Source organism: Magnolia sinica, chromosome 15 (assembly GCF_029962835.1).
Source record: "Magnolia sinica isolate HGM2019 chromosome 15, MsV1, whole genome shotgun sequence".
NCBI classification, from domain to species: Eukaryota; Viridiplantae; Streptophyta; class Magnoliopsida; order Magnoliales; family Magnoliaceae; genus Magnolia; species Magnolia sinica.
The window spans coordinates 37,899,505-37,919,305 of record NC_080587.1 but is presented as its reverse complement, the minus strand read 5'-3'; the positions used below and the strand labels follow the sequence as shown (position 1 = coordinate 37,919,305).

The 19,801-nt window shown below is 40.1% G+C and overlaps 2 pseudogenes; both read left to right on the top strand.

The window, feature by feature from the left end:
- Positions 1-4,467: 4,467 nt before the first annotated feature.
- On the top strand, positions 4,468-9,856 carry LOC131227077 (ATP synthase subunit beta, mitochondrial-like; annotated as a pseudogene).
- Positions 9,857-11,772: 1,916 nt separating this feature from the next.
- On the top strand, positions 11,773-19,448 carry LOC131227076 (fruit protein pKIWI502-like; annotated as a pseudogene).
- The last annotated feature ends 353 nt before the right edge of the window (positions 19,449-19,801 follow it).

Sequence of the window (19,801 nt, the reverse complement as noted above, 5' to 3'; positions counted from 1 at the left end):
TGCATCCCCTTGCAAGCTGTCAACCCAACCACCCATCCCACGTTCTCTAACATCATTGCCCCACCTCAATCGTAATGATCACCGTCCAATCCTCAAGTTAAACATAAGCCGTCCACTCAATTCAAAGGCGGTGTGGGATCATCCAACCAATGCACATTCAATCCAGCAAAGGTCCCATCAGACCACAAAAGAAGCCAACGTGGATCACTGACAATGGAAATGGATTGGCTACTCCCCCTGCCACCAGCCCGGTGGCTGGTGGTCGGTGCTCTGTGGGCCCCACCATGATGTGTGTGTTTCATCCATTCCGTTCATCCATTTTTACAGATCATTTTAGGGCTTAATTCGAAAGATATGAGGTATATAAATCTCAGGCGAACCACACCACATGAAAACAATAGCAATTGGATATCAACCATTAAAATCCTCCTAAGGCCTACTGTACTGTTTATTTGATATCCAATCTGTTGATTAGATCATATAGACCCAGATGAAGGGATAAAACAAAGATCAGCTTGATCCAAAACTTTTATGGCCCCCCAAAAGTTTTTAATGGTCAAAGTTCATTCAACACTGCTTCCTGTAATGTGGTCCACTTGAGATTGGAATGTACCTCATTTTTGGTCTAATACCATATTATTATCTAGAAAATTAGATGGACAGCATGGATGAAACACATACATCATGGTGGGTCCACAGAGCACCGACCATCAGCCATTGGCTGGTGGCAAGGGGAGTAGCCAATCGGTTTCCACTGGCAATGCCGATCTGCATAAAAGTTTCTGCAGCCCAAAGCTTGTGGGGTCCACGGTGTTATATCTATCTTGCTGGGTTTGTTCAATTTAGGAAAATATGAGGCAAATCCAAATCTTAAGTGAACTACACCATATGAAACAACTGTGAAAATAACTCAAAAGCCTTCCTTAGGCCCACCTTGATGCTTATTTGCCATGTGACCTATTCTAAGGTGGATTTCGATCATATACAGGGGAACACGCAAATTTCAACTTAGTCCAGGACATTCATTCATGGCCTAAAAAGGGTTTTAATGGGCTATAGTCATTTCAATTTTTTTTTCTTCTCTAAGAATGTATAATTACTGGATTACTAATTTATTCATCTTTGACTTTTAATATCTTTTAGGTGATGCCGAATTCTATCAAAGAGTTGTTTCATTTATGGTACGTGGATGATTGGAAGGGTGAGAGGAGATGCAGTGTGGCTGTGCTTGCTCTTCTTTAGTACTATGTGGGAGGAATGATCATTACTTAGAATAAAAATATTTGTCTTTTAAGATTATTGATAAGTTGAATCTTTGTTTTAGGGATTGGGTGTCTTGATTGGCTGTTTATATCTCTCTCTTTTATTTTATTTTTAAAAAATTCCTCTTCTTATCTTTCCTTAAGCTTTGTCTCTTTTTTTTTCATTTTCTTTATTTTTGTTATTCAACCTTTCATGGTCCCGAGCATAGTTAGTGTGTTAAAAAAGATTAAAAGAATGGTAGATGTTCAATCTTCATTCACCTGGTGTGTTCTACTTTGAGATTTGGATATATCACATGTTTGGGCTCATGGCTAAAATTAAGCTGTGAATATGATGAGTTGAATGCCCCATGGAGCTTAAGGTTGTAGGAATCCCTTGGGAGTTGTCTGGAATCATGGATTTAAGAGCTTGCTTGATTTTTCAATATTTTTTTAAATAAAAGGTAATCAAGCCACTGCTATTATTTATAGTTGGTCATTTAAATTTATATTATGGTTCATAATTTAGAGTCAAATATATTTATAAATAAAATAAGTAATTGTAATTGTCACGCCCCAAACTCAGAAAACGGGCTCACAAAATTCCCGATCGCCGAATTCGGCGCCGACAGCCTCCGCAGTGCCCCATTCTCGGATTTCGGCACTCATTTTTTCGATCCCAAAATTCCCGATCCTAGGATCGGAATCTAGCATGTGAGTGCCGGAATCCGAGAATGGGACACTGCGGAGGCTATCGGAGCCGGATTCAGCATTTGAGAATTTTGTGGGCTCGTTTTTCGAGTTTGGGACGTGACAGTAATCACTACATTTTCAAGAATTTATAGGTGAAACAAATAATGTAGCAAAATTATCAATACAGTAAGTATAAGTTACAAGACTACATAATTATACGAATGAACAATCATCATCCATTCACATCTATTTATCATTGTAATTAGAAAACCAAAGCCTTGATCATATTTGAGTGCATTTGGCAATGCGAATTTATAAATTTTTGGAATCGAATGTATTTGAAATACACCATTATATTGTGTTTTCTAATTTGTTTGGTTTAAGTTATTACAATTATTATATCAAACATATGTACTTTAATTAGGATTTTTTAAAGTTATTTTAGTAATCAAATTCAAATGCCTATAAATGTATCAGTGTGTTCCAAATATAAGCTACCAAACATAGCTGAGAATTCAAAATCAACTTGACGTGTGACTTGAAATTCAATACATTTCAAGACATGGTTACCCACACATTCCATCTATTTTGCTAAATCATTTTGTAATATGAGTTGAAAAATGAAGTAAATCAAAGGCTTAAGTGGACCACACAGTGGGACAGAATGCCCACCATTAAAAACTTTATAGAAGCAGCCAAAGTTTTGACGGACACTTGCATTTTCCATTCATCTAGGTCCATGTGACTTTATGAATGTGCTGAACTGCAAATAGACATTAGGGTGGTCCTAAAAAGGTTTCAACTATAGGTGCCATTACCATTGACACTGCCATTCTCATATTTTGGTTGGGCTCATATCCCAAAATGATACTAAAAAAATAGATGGATGGAGTGGATTAGATCCATACATCATGGTGGGCCCCACATAGCCCCTAGTCAAGGTAGGGCAAAACCCAATACTCTTTCAAGATAAACAGTCCCAACTAATCTGTCCATGCAGGCCGGTGGGCCCTGGTCACGAACCACAAAGTAACAAGATCGAGAATGATCTGCAACTCTCAGATGACGAATCTGAGCTGTCCATTAGGTCCAAACACATTCCAGACTCCTGGATCAAAGTCACACCAGTCGAACAATTGCAACGATCTGATCAAAGCATTGTAAAACGGACGTCTAAGATCACTCATGGAAAGTGGGACTAATCAACAAGATGAGCAATCAATTTATTGGGATCATCACCAGTTATTTTATATTTACAAAGAATCACACGGTGGGCTCACTATTCTTCTGGTGTGGCCCACTTGAGTAATGGATCTCCCTTCTGTTTGTGCCCTCGTCCTAAGATGAGCTACTGAAACCCATCAACCGAGTGGATATAACACAAGAGGGGTTGATATATAGCACTTGTCGTTGCAGGGATCTTGGGAGACCGGACGTGGATTGCCTACCGACAGTGCCAGTAGCCACCTGGCTACTGGACGGTATTCCATGGGCCCACTATAATGAATATTTTTTATCCACACCGTCCATTTACTTTTCCACCTCATTTTAGGGCATAATCTAAAAACGAGTAAGATCCAAATCTCAGGTGGACCATGCCATAGGAAAGTAAGTGGTGATTAAATGGCAACCATTAAGAAATTCCTAAGGCCCACTGTAATATTTATCTGTCATACAACCTATTGAAAAGGTCACGCGGACTTAGATGAAGGCAAAACACAAATATCGGCTTGAACCAAAACTTCTTTGACCCTTAGTAAGATTTTAATAATGGGCCTTTAATCACCACGGATTCATGTGTTGGGATTCGCCTAAGGTTGGGACCTACTTACCTTTTATGATAATGTCATAAATAGAGATGGAAAAATGATGAACGGCGTGGGTGAAACAAATAGATCATGGTAGGGCCCACAGAGCATCCTAGGCAATCCAATCCGGGTAACCTGCGTCCTATGCTCGTCATCTCATACGCTGCTGCAAAACGAATGGCTAAAATAATTATATTCGAAATAAGGGCATATGTGATTATAAATCATTGAAAATTTTAGCTCAAAAATATATTATAAACCTATTAGACGGTTAAGATCAATTGAATGAACTATAAAAGTTTCCACATACAACCAAGGAGGATTATAACTTACAGTGTTCTAAGAGAACTAGAGAATTTCTCAACAAACCCTAGTCGATACTCACGGACGGGGATTCTGTGCGAAAGACTTTCACAGGAAGTTCTTGCGCCGGGAACTTAGGTGGGGCCTACTATGATGTTTGTGAGAAATCCACTCCATTCATCCATTTTTTGAGTTCATTTTAGGACGTATGGACAAAAATGAGCCGTATCTGATACTCGGGTGAGCCAAAAATGTAAGTATTGAATGTCAACGGTTGAAATATTTGTGTGGCCACAGAAGCTTTGAATCAGGATAATATTTTTGTTTTCATTTCATCCCAGTATGACTACTGATGTTATAAACCGTGTAGATGGCATATAAACATCACTGTCTACGCCAGGAACGTTTCAACAGCAAGAATTTCCCTGTAGACATTTTCCTTTATTGCGACCCACTTGAGTCTTGGATCCTTCTCAATTTTTCTCTCAAGTCCTAAAATGATCTCAAAAAATGGATGGACGGGTTGGATTTCTCACAAACATCACGGTAGGCCCCACCTAAGTTTCCAGCGTAGGAAATCCGCATCCGATACTCACTCTCCGGACGCCACTGAAATCTAAATCCTGAAACCCAATCACATCCGCCCTCGCTCTCTTCTCATCTTCGCTCTCTTCTCATCTTCTACCCCATAACAAATCAACGCGCCTCTCTCTCTCTCCCTCTGAAATTTATCTATCTACATACAGAGATCTATGGCTTCTCGTAAGCTACTATCTACCCTCATTCGCTCCTCCCTTCGTCGCTCTCCATCTAAACACTCCATCTCCGATCTCTCGCCCTTCTCCCACTGGATTCCTCCTCACCCGTGCCGTCGACTACGTGACGGCGGCAGCGGCCCCTGCCCCTCCATCGGCGCCCCCGGTGAAAGGCACTCCAAGGCCCACCGGCAAGATCACTGATGAGTTCACCAGCGCCAGGTCGGTCGGAAAAGTCTGCCAGGTCATCGGTGCTGTTGTCGATGTCAGATTCGACGACGGGCTGCCGCCGATCCTGACGGCGCTCGAGGTCTTGGACAATTCGATTAGGTTGGTGCTAGAGGTTGCCCAGCATCTTGGGGGGAACACGGTGAGGACGATCGCTATGGATGGGACTGACAGGCTTGTCCGCGGGCAGCGGGACTTGAACACTGGGTCACCTATTAGTGTGAGTTTTTCTATTCCTGCTCCCTCGATCGGTTGCATTTATAATGATATGTATGGCTTTACGGCGTCTAAGGTTGATTTGAAATGTAGGTTGAGACTGGCCGATCATGTTGTCGGGTAGATTGCAAATGTGGATTGAGATTTAGGGTTTCTGCTGACTCATCACTTTGATTGTGCTTATCTCCTAGATTATGTGTTGATGTATGTAGATCTCAAATCGGGATTAAGATTTATTGCTATTAGTATTGATTTATCATGGATTTGATGGATTTGATGATTCATGGATATATTTACAGTGAATGTTAATGTTGGTATTTGGATCGAAATTCGTAGATTTTAAGATTTCTGAGGTGTTTGGATGTCCCCTCAAATGGCATATTGGGGGAATTACAGTATGTATAATGCATTTTTCCCATGGATGGTGTTTCGACAATGGTTGGGGGACATATTTAGAAAAATGGTATTTGTGAGTGAAGCTGACATGATTCGGTCCTAAAATTGCAGCTGCAAAACTGGAGGCATTTTGGGTATCACAGTCTGTACAATGTAGTGTTTGTATTTGGATTGAAATTGTAGCAGTAAATTGTAAGATTTATGAGGTATAAGGTCTCCTCCCAAGGCATTTTTGAGGGACTTGCAGTCTGTTTTGCTATTGTTGCCTGTAAATTGTTTAAGTTGTAAATGATTTACAGAAATCATTTACAACCTGTCGTGTTTGGCTTTAAGCTGTAAATGATTTACACGTAATGATTGTCTGTGTTTGGATAGTCTGTAAATTATTTATATCCTGTAATTGGATATTCAAAAAGGGGTAAAAGCATCCTTCAAAAAAAAAAAACACAAAAGGAAGAAGAAAAAAAAATCCCATAATTGGATATTCAAAAGGGGGTAAAAGCATCTTTCTAAAAAAAATAAAAGAAAGAAGAAAAAAAAGAGGAGGTAAAAGTTGTAAATGAAATCCCAATTTTTTCCTTGGAAATCTAAAGGGTAAAGCCTAGAAATCATTTATAGGCATAAATCAGCATCCAAACACCTCCTGTAAATGACTTCCCTGTAAATCATTTACAACTGGCCCCATTTACAGGCATCCAAATGACCCCTTAATGAAGTCTTCTGTTTTTTTTATTGTTTTCAACCTGTATAAAAATGCCATTTGTGAGGGGACAACTTAATTCTGTCCTAATACTGGTGTAAACCTAGATGCATTTTGAGGGGCATTACAGTCTGTACAATGCTGTTCTCCCCCAATGGTGTTTCGGGAGCTTTTGGGATCTGTCTAGAAAATGCCATCTGGACAAGGTAGTCAACATGATTCTGTGTTTGCTGTCTGTATTTGGACAGTGATGCATTTGTTGTCCAAAATGTGAAGCTGTCTGAACACACTTTTAGGATTTCAATTTTGAGTTTGATGTTGGCCAAGATCTATGCCTTTTGAGTTGTTACTAGAAAGTATAGAATGGTTTCATGAGTTTCATAGGTTTGAAACTGTTGATCTGTAGTTTTTTATTTGATGTTTGTGTTATATTTGCTTCATCTGTTCTTGGGATATCAATGATGAATTTTCTTTTCCTTTTCTTGTTTATGTTTGATTATTGTTTAGGTGTCTGTGGGTAGGGCTTCCCTCGGCCGCATCATGAATGTCATTGGGGAGCCGATCGATGAGAGGGGTGAAATAAGTAAGATTTTTGTGCCCTTACTGAGTTTCATTTATTAATTGGAAAATGATGCTTTATTTATTGTAATTTTGCTTCATGCACACCATGTTTTATATTGCTGTTTGGTTGTCCAATAGAGACCGACCACTTTCTGCCCATCCATCATGAAGCTCCTTCCTTTGTTGAACAGGCAACTGAACAACAGATTCTTGTGACTGGAATTAAGGTGTGCTTTTCTTTTGACAATTTTTTTATATTCTATCTTATATATTGAATGTTTGTTATTTATTTCTTAAAACTGCACGTATTGGAGAGTACCACGTAGTTGACTCCTTTTTTTGCATGTTTCACGAGCATGGCATTCGGTGTTGTTGGATCTTAGTGCCTATTTCAATGACTTTGAATCTGACTTTGTAACTACCCACGTCGTGGATATGCTTGCACCTTACCAGAGAGGTGGAAAGATTGGCTTGTTTGGTGGTGATGGTGTTGGGAAGACCGTGCTTATCATGGAATTGATTAACAATGTTGCCAAAGCTCATGTTGGGTCACGGAATAATGGGGAAGCCCATTTTGAACGCATCTTTGATTTCTCTATTGCTTACTTTAAAATTTTTAAAAGTGTTAGTGAACGTACCCGTGAGGGTAATGATCTATATAGGGAAATGATTGAGAGTGGTGTTATTAAGCTTGGAGATAAACAGGTCTGTATCATTACATCTCATTCATGATTTGTTATGATTGGCACATCCATCCGGTGTTCGTTATTCTCATAAGTTATGCATTCATTCTCTTCATCTCTGTTTCATATGTTGTAGAGTGAAAGCAAGTGTGCTCTTGTGTACGGGCAAATGAATGAGCCCCCTGGTGCTCGTGCTCATGTTGGGCTGACCGGGCTGACGGTAGCTGAGCACTTCCGAGATGCTGAAGGGCAGGACGTGCTTCTCTTCATTGACAACATTTTTCGTTTCACCCAAGTAAGTTGCCTTATTTATGAATTTATTGAAGATCTGGTCATCCTTCTGCATGGTATTATCATAATTAGAATTTTCTTTTTTAGGCAAACTCTGAAGTGTCTGCTTTCCTGGGTCGTATCCCATCTACTGTCGGTTACCAACCAACATTGGCTACTGATCTTGGAGGCCTGCAAGAGCGTATTACCACAACAAAGAAAGGTTCCATCACCTCTGTCCAAGCTATTTATGTGCCCGCTGATGACTTGACAGATCTAGCTCCTGCAACTACCTTTGCTCATCTTGACGCCACGACTGTGTTGTCACGACAGGTTTGTTTATTTATCTACTGATCCTAAGCTGCTGCTTCACAGAAATAGATAGGACAAGGCTATGATGACACTGATGGTCGTTTTCTACTTTTGCCCAGATCTCAAAGCTTGGTATCTATCCTGTTGTCGATCCTCTTGATTCAACATCTCGTATGCTTTCCCCCCGTATTTTAGGACAAGAGCACTACAATACTGCTCGTGGTGTCCAAAAGGTTCTCCAGAACTACAAGAATCTTCAGGATATTATTGCAATTTTAGGAATGGATGAGCTCAGTGAAGATGATTAGTTGATTGTGGCTCGTGCCCGTAAAATTCAAAGGTTCTTGAGTCAGCCATTCCATGTTGCTGAAGTGTTCACAGGTGCTCCTGGAAAATATGTTGAATTGACGGAATCCGTTGCCAGCTTCCAGGTAAGGAATAAAGAAATTCTGCCTCGTTGAATGGGCATTTATTTTCAAGTTTTCTTTTTCTGTCTAGAATATGAATATTAAGAAAATTGGACCAATGGAAGATTGGCAGATAGCATTAGTGTATCCTCATCCTTCTCTGTTGTCTACATTTAACGTATATATTGTTCTAAAATGTTACTTGTAGAAGCATTGTAATTTCATTGTATGTGCATTATAGAGGTATACAATTACCTATAAGACAAAAGGAAGAAAAAAGAAGAGTATAAAGTTCCGATGTGGCTCTTTTCAATAGCAATGAAAAGAATGTCACTGCTAAATTTTGTGATCATGAGTCACACCAGCAATATTGCAAATGTTAAAGTAGCTCCAAGTCGAGTCCATACTCCATCATCACCATGACAAGTCATATCCATGGAACATTTTTCTCTCAAAGTTCGGAGTTACTCGGGTAGGATTTCTTGCTAAAAGTGGTGTCTTAATTGCCTTTGAAGATTTGTAGCTGGCAAGCTAAGTGACTGTTGAACACAACGTAGGTCCCGCCTGCATTGCGTTCTGATGGTGGCAACAATACCTTTTATGTTTAGTGGCACTTAAATTGTAGCCAAACCTGATTTTGGCCACAATTATTTAGTTATGTGACCGCACCATCCACAATAGGGCCTCCAGATGAATGGACTGAATGTACGGATATTAGAGTGCTTGATGACTAGCTTAAAGTATGCGAGCTTTAATGTTAAGCTTCAGTGGCACTTTTGCTGTAGCAATTGCTTTTTGACCACACCTAACAGTAGCCAGTGTAGGCCTGACAGATAATAGCTTATATATTGGCACTTTGTGTTGGATGCTTTGCATTACCAATTTATTAGTAAATTATCAGTTAGTGTGTTGGCCACAGACAAGTACTTGCCTTTCACGGACTTGTGTTGAATCTAATTTTTTTCCTGGTCAAATTGTTTCATACACAGCATACTGATTTTATTAATTTAACACTTGGCTCTTCACTTCTTATCATGTCTTTTAATGCACATGGTTTTGTCATGGTTGACAGGGTGTTTTGGATGGGAAATTTGATGATCTTCCCGAACAGTCATTTTACATGGTGGGAGGAATTGAGGAGGTCATCGCTAAGGCTGAAAAGATTGCCAAGGAGTCTACGACCTAATGGGCTGGTTTTCCTGTTTTAATGAATAATTTGATTGATACAGTCAATGCCTGTATCCAAATTTGCATTTTTGAGGTCACTGCTATTTGGCTTTCCATTTTCGTTTTGACAGGATTGTGTTAGTTTCAGGAAAAGAGCAATGGCTGGCCCTCAGGGGCACCTCCTTGTTATCTTAATAAAAAAGAAGCGGACATGTTCATAAGTACTTGTGTTGGATCATTGAATCCCTTTCATATGCATTAGCTTCTGGTGCCTTTTTTGTTTTGTACCAGTCGGTTGGATGTTTTATTGGTGTAATTGTTTTTTTAAGCATAACTGATTTCTGTTGACAATTTAGACAATGCAGAGAAAGGGCTGGGGCTGGGCCACCCGGTGACATCTATTGCAGGTGAACGGCCCAGCTAGTCAATCATGTTACTATCAGCTTCCATTTGAGATATGCTGAAACCTTCTGTGAAATTTGTTATTACGTAGTAGGTTTAGCAGGGAGGTTTGCATCTTTTTCAAAGTTGTGATCCATCCTTTCATGTAATGGCCCATCTCAGGATGGTCTATGATCATCAAGATCTGTTGTGTTGAAATCTGATAGATTCCGACCGTTGTTTCAAGTGAATGTTTACCTTGTGAGGGTATTGAAACTCTGATAACCTAGCCAAGTGGTTCATCGAGGTTGGACCTTACCTTACGAATGAGATGCGTGCATCACCACATGTTGTGGAAGGAAAAGTGATTTTCTTATCTTGATTTGCAGTTGGGTGATGTTGATAGCTTGGCTGAACCAGATGGTCCAATGGGTATCTTATGCCTGGCATTTGTTGTGACCGTTGTGTAACAGCAAACACTGTCATGAAGCAGCCAAGCTATAAAAATGTGTGAAGTCAAGATGTAAACATACCATGGTGTTTTCTTTTCAAAACGTGCACTAGATGAAACTGTTGTATTGTAATGCTGTTACGCACTTAGCCAACTAGATCATTCATCTTATAGGCTATGTTTATCTTTTCAACCTTTGGTTTCTCCCATCATCTGCACCGTGGAATCCAATGTGTAGGCTATGATTTAAAACTTGCATTGATTGGATATTCATAATTGTCTGTTTCCGTGGTGTCAATTAGGCAGGTTATTATCATATATTAGATTATTGGGGGTATGCTCAGGCCCTTTTTATGGTAGGGTGCATGGGAGATCAGATTACCTTGTTAACTAGTGTCGGGGCTTGGGGTCCTAAACATCACCTAAGGTGGGGCCTGGATCAACTATAAATCACCCAGTTTACCGGTCCAATCATTAAATGGGGCCACATATGCATAGAAAGAATGGATGATTTAAAGACACTTTGGGTGGCTCCTATTTAATTAGTTTGAAAGCACGGTTAGATTTGCAGTAATGTTCCCATGCTTACTTAAAATCATTTTATATTGTGCGATTCTGCATGGAAGGGATACTCCCCGCCGCCCCCCCAAGAGATTGGCCCATTTCAACCCTTTGGTCACATTATTCCTTAACCAATAGGGCCGGGCTAGATCAACCACGATCGTAGCCGGGTTCATTTCAACTCCTGTCAGTTCCCTGGAGCGATTCAGTTGTTACCACTAATGGGGCTACATTGATGTACACGATGTATATCCACGCCGTCCATCAGTTTTTCCAGCTAATTTTAAAGGTATGGTCCGAAAAACATAGCAGATTCAAATCTCAAATGGACACCACCACATGAAACATTGATGATTGAATTCCCATGATTAAAAGCTTCCTAGGCCCACCATAATGTTTTGATAAGGTCACCATAAACACAAACATCAGCTTGATCCAAAACTTTTGTAGTCCCAAAAAGTTTTTAATGGTGGGCATTCAAATCCCTTCTGTGTGGTCCATTTGAGATTTAGATCTGCTTCATTTTAGGTAACATGTGCTCAAATGAGCTGGAAAAACTGATGGACGGCGTGGATATACACCACATTCATCAAGGTGGTCCCCACGGTCAGGGCTAACTAACGTGTTACCCTGGTCACACCTAATCCACTCCCTCCAAATTTCAGCTGCCCCAATTTTAGCGCGACGACGACGGAGTCACTCACCACTCCCCAAATCCATTACTCAGAAAGGAATGGCTCTCACACTCTCACCGGCTCACCTCTCGCTCTCCCCTCTCCACCCTCATGCCTCCTCCATGTCTATCCTGCACCCACGACTTAACCTGCGCAGCCGCCGAACCTTCTCCTCAATCTCCGCCGCTGTCCGCCAAGACACCACTGTCTGGACCCAAGCCCCTCTCACCCTCATCTCCCCTGCCGCCGAGTCTCTCTTCCACGTCAGCATCGACGTCTCGGATTCTCCCGATCTTGCTGCATCCCACTCGCGGCCCGGGCAGTACCTGCAGCTCCTTGTCCCTGATGCTGCCGAGCCTGCCTTCCTCGCCATCGCCTCCCCGCCTTCTCTCGCTGCTTCGAAAGGCGAGTTCGAGTTCCTGGTGAAGACCGTCGCGGGTTCCACTGCCGAGCTTCTGTGCAGTCTCCAGAAAGGAGATGTGGTTGAATTGAGTCCGGTGATGGGGAAGGGATTTGACGTCGATGCGATATCACAGCCGGAGTTGTTCCAGACAGTGCTGATCTTCGCGACTGGGTCCGAAATCAGGTATGTCAGATTGAAAACCAATCTGGGTTTTGTTTATGGAAAATTTCAGATGTACCTCTGTATTTGTTGTGTAATTACACTGATATGCCTACTTCTCTTCCAATTAAAGATACACACCAATTTTTTCGAGATAATTACTTTTCTATACATTGATAAATCAAGCAAACATTCTATTCAAGATGAAAATTTGTTCATATTTTACTTCTAATTACTCTCCCCTTAACGTTGCGGGTTGAATGTCCACCATTGATTTGTTCTCTTTGACGATCTTGGTGATCTTAAAGGTTTGAAAATATTCCATTCCAGGGAGTATCGTGCATGGCCGACCTTAGTGGGACCGGTAATGTCAGTGGTTTTGATCACTGGGCCACTATCTCACTTGTACTAACTAACAACCCAAATGGTGATATACATACTCTTTGTCCAAGCATTATATAATGCAATACAACATAGGACACAAGATTCGGACCAATTATTTTCTACAGGGCCATTGAACACAAATCAAACTAGTCCTGATCGGGGTGTATCTAAACACATGGAACAGATGAATGGGATTGAAACCCTCATTATTTTATCTCCAATGTGCCATGGTTTAAAAATCAGTGTCTGGACAGGCCCTTTCATTGGTGGTGTACAAATGAACACTAAAAGATGGAAATCAGAAACTGCTCCCATTAAGCAAGGAAATGTCAATTTATTAGATGGTCAAGATAATCCAATCATAGGAAAATTTATATAGGGGCCAATTAAGGGCTGAGCCTACAGGACGCTTGGTTCAGATCATTATACGCATGTTCCGCATGTGTGTTACACAATCTAGAGGCACAAAAATGTTATGCCTTCAGAGGCAGGTAATCCGCTAGTAATCTGCTCGCAGTTGATGGTGACATTGATCGCCAGTGGAGCGTGGGCTGTTTCTTATTTAATTCTGTTTGCAGTCCATTTGAAGGTCACTAGTTGGATGGTCATGATGATGCAAAAGGTGTAACTTTTAGTCCTTGACCTAACCATGGTGGACCCCCTGAAATCAATTGTCCTGCTCTTATATTAGATGGCACATGTTCTGACGATAAAATGGCATAATTGAGCAATACCAAGGAGTCTTTCTAGGGTGCATGCACCTGTATGTGTGGCTACAAATGGAGATGGCATTTGAACCGTGAGTCAGGTGATTCACACTATGTAGATGGCCTGGCTCAAATAAGATCAATCCACACGTCTGGATAGCTGAAAGCGTTTACTGAATGTGGATCAGTGGCAAAATTTTTAAAACAATCCATTTTAGTATTAGCCCACCTAATGAGTAATGAGGTAACTGACCAGGTTTTTGTGCCAGATCACCTATACAGTGGGGATTACCTGATGTTGTCCTGCAAAGATGAAAGATCAGCACATGTGGTCATGTGGCCAGACACAAGACATCTGATCTGTACAATGCATGTGTAAATTTGGACTTTGGGCAGCCATCCATTTCTCTCAATACATGTGTGGTCCATCTGATAGCCAAAGTGGCCTAATTTTTAGGCCATGGTACTGTCACAGAAGGCTGGCTAAATGAAGAGCTTACACGCACTTGCCGCTACAACACATTTCTAGAGAATTAGATCCAACATCTCAGTAGCCATCTTCAGCCCCACCCACAACACCGGGGTGTTGAAAAAGGGTATTTTAGTCAGAAAATAAAATATTTGCTTGACTAACTATCTTGGAAAAAATGGTGTATAAATTTAGTTAATAGCACAGTGTCTGATGCAATGAGCAGGCATTCAATAACCTCTTCAGTCATTCTTGAATAGTTAATTCAGTAGCTGACATAACTATCTTCAACTTAGAATTTTGAGAGTATGTAATCACACGCCTCATTGGAATCTTCATTGCAGAGTTCCAAGGATCCATATTAAAGTCGATCTATAAACTGTTGCTGAAGTCTTTCTCCCTTACCAATTTGTTCTTCCTGATCAATATGTATCCGCATATGGCGTGAAAACGGGCACTGTATTATGAAGGGTTCTGTTTTTCCACCTTTTTCCACATCAAATTTCAAGTTGAATAAGAATTGGAAAGTCCTGCTGTTATATCCTATTTAGCATTTGGATGGAGCCCTTATCTCATCAGTCCACCACTAAAAGAGGCAAGATCCAGAGTTCTAGACTGTCTTGTCAACATTTCCAAACACCATTACATAAACTTCATCTGGATCAGCCAGAGTACATGATGATTATAACGAGGCAGAAGTAAAAGCTCCTTTGGAGGTTTCCTGCTTATCGACTGCAGTAATGTCATTTCCTGGGTTCTCTCATGGGTTCTCAACCATGGAGGTACATTCATTTTCCATGTGATTCATGACATACAAACATATCCTCCAGACTAAAGCTGCTTTTTTGCCAAGTTCATGAAGAGGCTAACATGAAAGCAGATACTTTAAAGAAGAGAGGGTCTGTTGAGAAGTGTGGTTTGTATTGGGGAATCTTTTCCTTGATGTATCGTTCTCATCTTCACATCATTCTCATCATCATAGAGTTGTCCTAACTTTTAGGTGTTGGGGTTCTAATTTCTTGCCAAAATTTAAATGATAGCTGCTTACCCTATATCAACCCTCCTCTATCCTAGCTGGGACTAGATGACGCATTGCTACCTGGTAGAGTTATTCATAAAAGATTTCACCATTCATAAAAGTAAAGGGGCCCATATGTATTTCTTAACTAGCGGGCTTATAGTGTTTCAATAGATAAGTGGGCATGTCTCCAACCTTTTCATTTTGTAACATGTTAGAATCCGACACATGGAATGTAACTGTTCTGTTTCATCCTGTCATGATCTGGTTTTATTTTTATTTCTTGTTGGCAGTCCAATCCAGTCCCTTATCGAGACAGGTTTCAATACTGATAAGAGATCAGATGTACGGCTTTATTACGGGGCTAGAAACCTTTAGAGAATGGCCTATCAGGTTTGGAAGATAGAATTCAACATATTATAAATTTATTCCTCAAATATTTACAGATTTCTGCAAGCCATGAAAAACTATATATCTATATATATACATGTTTATTTATTTACAGGTCTAACATAGGTTCTTGCACTTTTCTCTGAGAATAGGATAGGTTCAAGGATTGGGAATCTTCTGGTGTTCGAATCGTACCCATATTATCACAACCGGATGATAGATGGAAAGGCGAAAGTGGCTATGTACAGGTAGTATTTTTAATCTTTTAATTTATTAGTTGATATCAACATTTGGGCTCTACTTATAAGAAGCAAATCATAATTTCTACATCATGCTAATTATCTTTGAGTAAATATCTGCAGGTTGCTTTTGCTAGAGCCAAACAAATATCCAACCCTTTGTCCACTGGTGCAGTTCTTTGTGGGCACAAACAAATGACTGAGGTTTGTCTCCTTTTTGAATTAAAATGCTTCTGTTGGTAATTCCGGTTAGAGCTTGCCTTAGCAGTTGCAGTACTTGTTCGATATGTCTTTTGGTTTGAGGTGTTCACCAACAGGGTCGTTTGTTAGTAGTTTCAAAAGTTAAGTGACCTACCAAGGTCCATGGTTTGTTATGGTTTAGGAAGAGAAGTCTTGCGAACTTCTTTGTGTAGCTTGGTTGAGATGGATTCAATTTGTTGTTATGGATAATTACCGCAGGAGCTCAATTGCTACCTTCACCTATAGCTAACTCATTTTAAACTTTCTCACCATGGAGTTGCTGTGTACTTGTTTTAAGAAATTGAAAGATCAATTTGATAATTTACATACCTGTTGCAGTGACATGTTCTTTTTTCTCTAGGGAAGCATGCTGTCAATGTGTTCAAGTACTTGAGCTTTGGTATAGTTGCCTAGGTATGTAGTCTCATTCCAAGGGTGCTCAAATTTGGGCTAACTATACTTTTTGCTAGATGGCATCATAAGATACACTATATGGTTGTGTTGGTGGAAGGTTCCATTAACAGCTAGTGGCTGGCGAAAAACTCTAAGGCCCTGTTGAGGGTCATGGAATGAGACTATGGATTTGATTAATCCATTAACTTGTCAAATTCATAGATTTGCATTGCATTTGGAATTGGCAAATCCCAAAATCCACTGTTCAGGAATCAAGCAATAAATCCTTGTATCTGAGAGCATTTATGGTGATGTCAAAGCATTTATTGCAATGGAATAACTTTTATTGCTTTTAAGCAAGTCTCCCATTTTGTGGATTTGCAAAGTCTTTAGTATGGTGGGGGATTTGGATTTGCCCCAAATCCATGGATTTATGTGGGTGTGGTTTTGGAAATCCACGAATTGACAAATCCTCATCAAAACACCAATAGAGGAGATTTGAAATCCATCGATTTTACAAATCCCCACCTCAAATCCCTCACTTAAATAGTTGTTTGTGTTGGGGATTTGCCATATCCATGGATTTTCGATATTCACACCTCCATAAATCTGTGGATTTGAAGCAAATCTGAATACCCCAAAATACTAAGGGGCTTTTTGGAACGTGGGATTAGGTGGGATGGAATTGCATTTGGTCCCATGCAAATTCCATCCAGTGTTTGGAAACGACAGGAAGGATGGGAGTAATTGAGGTATCATTTCATCCAGTCCCAATAGTAGATACTGTAGGATTTCTGGTGGATTTCGAAATCCACTACATATATGGGCCCCATGTTGATGCATGTGTTTTATCCACGCCGTCCATCCATATGCGTCATTCCAATGTGACATTTGAGTTGCATATGCATACAGGTGACCGGCATCAGTTGTGAAATCTGGTCCATTGATTACAATTCCATGGTCCACCAAATGTCAGTTTGTGTATGGTGTTTTTTGCAAATGAAGAATTTGATCCCAAACGGGGGATTGGACGGTCAAAATACCATGGTATTTCCAGACATGCAATCATTGTGCAATAATGGTGTTAATTCCATCTAATGCAATTCCATACCGATACCATTTAATCCCTCATTCATATGCCCATAATGAAAATTGGATGCCCACAAACTTGTGTCAATCCAACCATCAAGTGGCCACCATGTGAATTTCAAGGTTTTTGGGTGGTTGTCCAGTCTTTTCTATCATGTGGCCCACATGATGATTAGATCAACGTGATCTTTGGGTCATCCTAGTTTCGTGATGGGCCAACCCTGTTGGATGAATTGGATGTCATACATACACCATGATGAGCCCCACGTGCATCTAGTTGCACTGTTTTTCATCTACAACTCACATATGAGACCTTCCCTTTAGGGCCTGTTTGATTTTCGAATTACAGAGGTAATTCCAGGTAAATGGGTAATAATTATTTACCCCTGTGTTTCCGGTTGATTTTCCGTGGTGATTCGACCGCCGCCTTTCATTTATAGCACTTCTCACGCCACCCGATGAAAAAAAGTTAAATTGTGGGGCCCACCTTGATGTTTTTGTATTATCCACACCGTCCATCCCTTTAGCCAACTCATTTTAGGGCATGAGCCAAAAAAAATATGTAGATCCAATCATCAAGTGGACCACACTACTGGAAACAATGGGAATTGAACTCCTACCATTGAAAGCTTCTTGAAGACCCTGGAAGTTTTGGATCAAACTGATATTTTTGTTTCCACTTTATCCATGACTGTGTGACCTTATTAACGGGTTGGATGACAAATAAACATCACTGTGGGCCCTAGGGAGAAAACAACTTTCAACCATTGACGTTTTAATGATCCCTATTTCCTCAGGTGTGGTCCAGTTGAGCTTTTTATTTTCCTCAGTTTTGGGCTCATGCCTTAAAATGTATTTTTTAAAAGGATGGATGGTGTGGATAACTCATATATATCATGGTGGGGCCCACATATTTAAATCAGCAATAAAAACGTTTGTATGGACCGATTTTCGAAACGTAATTCCTGTCAACTTTCAAACAGGTGTAGTAAGCAATAATCAGGTAATTCCCTGTATTTACCAGGGGAAATCAAAAATCAAACACCCCCTTATGGTATTTCCTTGCAATAAATTGCCTGCCATTGCATTAAATGCTCCCCAAATCCATGAATTTGTAGTTTGGTTCCCAAACAGTGGACTTCGGACCATGCCAAATCCAAATCCAATGCAAATCCATGCATTTGACAAGTTTATGGCTTTGCCAAAGTCAAGTTCTCGTTTACTGATCCCAAACAGCATCCAAGTGAGTCCTTTAATATCTTAGAGATGAGACTTTGGTAGAAAATTTATTGGAAAGTCTGGGTAATTTTAATCACAAGTGCTTTGAATCTACACGATAGCTGCTATGTGAACAACGTTTGTAGACATGAAAATTGCTCACCCCAACCATCCCAAAAATGACATCTGATCCTGATCCTTAATCTTGCATCGATATGCATAGCTTCTGAGCCAATGATCTAGTGCCTCATGAGGTGCACCACATGCATCACCACAACCGGAAATATACCTCCACTACCTGCATGTGATTACCCAATGCTTGAGAGGGAGGGGATAATGAACTTCTAATCTTGATAAATATAAACTGTTCCCCGAGGAAAATGACTGCTGCCGATCGCTTATCTCATATATTCAGCTAATTCTATAAAGTGGCATGAACACCATTTTTTTCGCAGTATGAATTGAGTGTTAAGTGCCGATATATTCTTGCCAAATTTTGATGGGATGCTACTAGGTTTAACTATTTGCTTGTTATTTTGTATTTTCTTACTTTATTAGCTTCATTGCTTCACTGGTTGGAGTCTGGAGTTCCCTTATGTGCTACCTCACTTTTGGCTACATTGGCATTTAGTCCCAGAACATTTCCTTTTATTCCCTAATTTAACTAGTTTTTGCCAGCAAAGGGGAAACATAAAACACTTTGGTTCAACCTATGAGTTGTGATGGAGAGTTAAGACAAATTGGACTTAAATAATCAATGCACAATCTGGAAAATGATAGTGTATCCAATAATGCGTGTAAAACCCTTCTCACAGCCAATAATCCCGCGTGTTTTTCAATTTGTTCTTTTTATTTTTTTAATCTAACTGTGCCGGCGGGATTTTTGCCCTCTCATTGCCGATCAGAAGTCTTGCTAAAGGAGGAGGGTTGCGTCAGGTTGGGAGCCGACATCTTCTGCCACTATTATCATAATTCTTAACAGCAGAACAGGATTTGTGTAGCCAACCCCAATTAGTTGGGTGAGGCTTAGATGATGATGATCTGCTGAATGTTTTGGTTCTTTATAAAATCTTTGATAACTAAATTATATTTTAGTTCTTCCATGTGATGGCTTTTCTAAATTTTAGTAGCATGGTTTTGTTAGTCAATTAGGTGCGAATTATTACTTTTGCTGTCTAAGGCACTAAAAGAACTTTTACTACTTGCCTCTTAGAGCTGCTGGTGTGAATGAAAAGGACTGAAATAAATTTCAACTGCTTTTAGTACTTGACACATCAGAAAATTT